This window comes from Tinamus guttatus, unplaced genomic scaffold (assembly GCF_059628265.1).
Source record: "Tinamus guttatus ecotype Peru unplaced genomic scaffold, ASM5962826v1 Tinamus_guttatus_pri_ptg000247l, whole genome shotgun sequence".
NCBI lineage: Eukaryota > Metazoa > Chordata > Aves > Tinamiformes > Tinamidae > Tinamus > Tinamus guttatus.
Window position 1 is genome coordinate 3,914,989 of NW_028288781.1, and position 1,002 is coordinate 3,915,990.

A 1,002-nucleotide genomic window follows, 5' to 3' on the forward strand; every position below is an offset into this window, starting at 1 on the left:
GTGTTTCTGTGAAATGGGAACACACTAGTCTGATCCTGAGCCTAGTCTCTTCGTGTAAACTCACTCACCAAGCTGCGTTCACTCAGAAACCTGGAGTTAAAAGACAGCTATGTGATGCAATACATAGAAATCCTTCCATCTTCTTCTTCTGCTATTTTCGAGTTGCATTCTCCCATGCAGAACCTTTATCATGCCCCAATGGTGCATTTCACTTAACTGAACTGTAGTGAGAGGACATTTTAGGACTTGACCGAACTATCAATCATCTGAATTGCCTTGCTGCTGGCACTGAAACAGGATTATGTTTAAGAAGCTGATAGCAAATGGGTCCATCAAATTCTTCAATTTCTAGCTAAGAATAAGTGTGCACTCTTACAAATTTAAGTACTAGTGGAATTGTTGGAATAGAAGATATTGACAAAAGATTATAGACATAAATTGTTTTCTGTTTTAATTTGGCTAAAGAGTGGAGCTAGCCTTCCCAACTTTGCTTACTTTGGACAAGAGTTGTCAGGCAGTGCAGTGAAACTATATAGGAACCTAACTCAACTGCTGATACAATCTACGAGATAATGTTTTATCACTGGAACAAAAAGTGATACATGCAGAGTATTCCATGGATGGACTGCCTGCAAACTCCTAACTGTAATGCTGCCCTTAAAAATGTTCCTGTAATTTCAGTAAACATAAATCTTGGAATAATCTTAAACTTACCGTGATACAATTACAAATAACTTTTTCACGCATAAATTTATACATGAGAGTAAATAACTGACAGTTCTCAAGTTATTATCATTATTATTTCCCTGCACAAATTCTAACTTGGGGGCTGAAGCTGTTCAGGTGAATGATTTGAATATAAGAACTTAATCCTGACATTTTATTAAGGCCATGAAATATAGCAGAAACTGAGACTGAAAAGAGTTGCAAGAGTGGGCCATCAAATACCTGTGATATTATTATACCATTTACGATGCATCTCAGGAAATGCATTAAACTCAC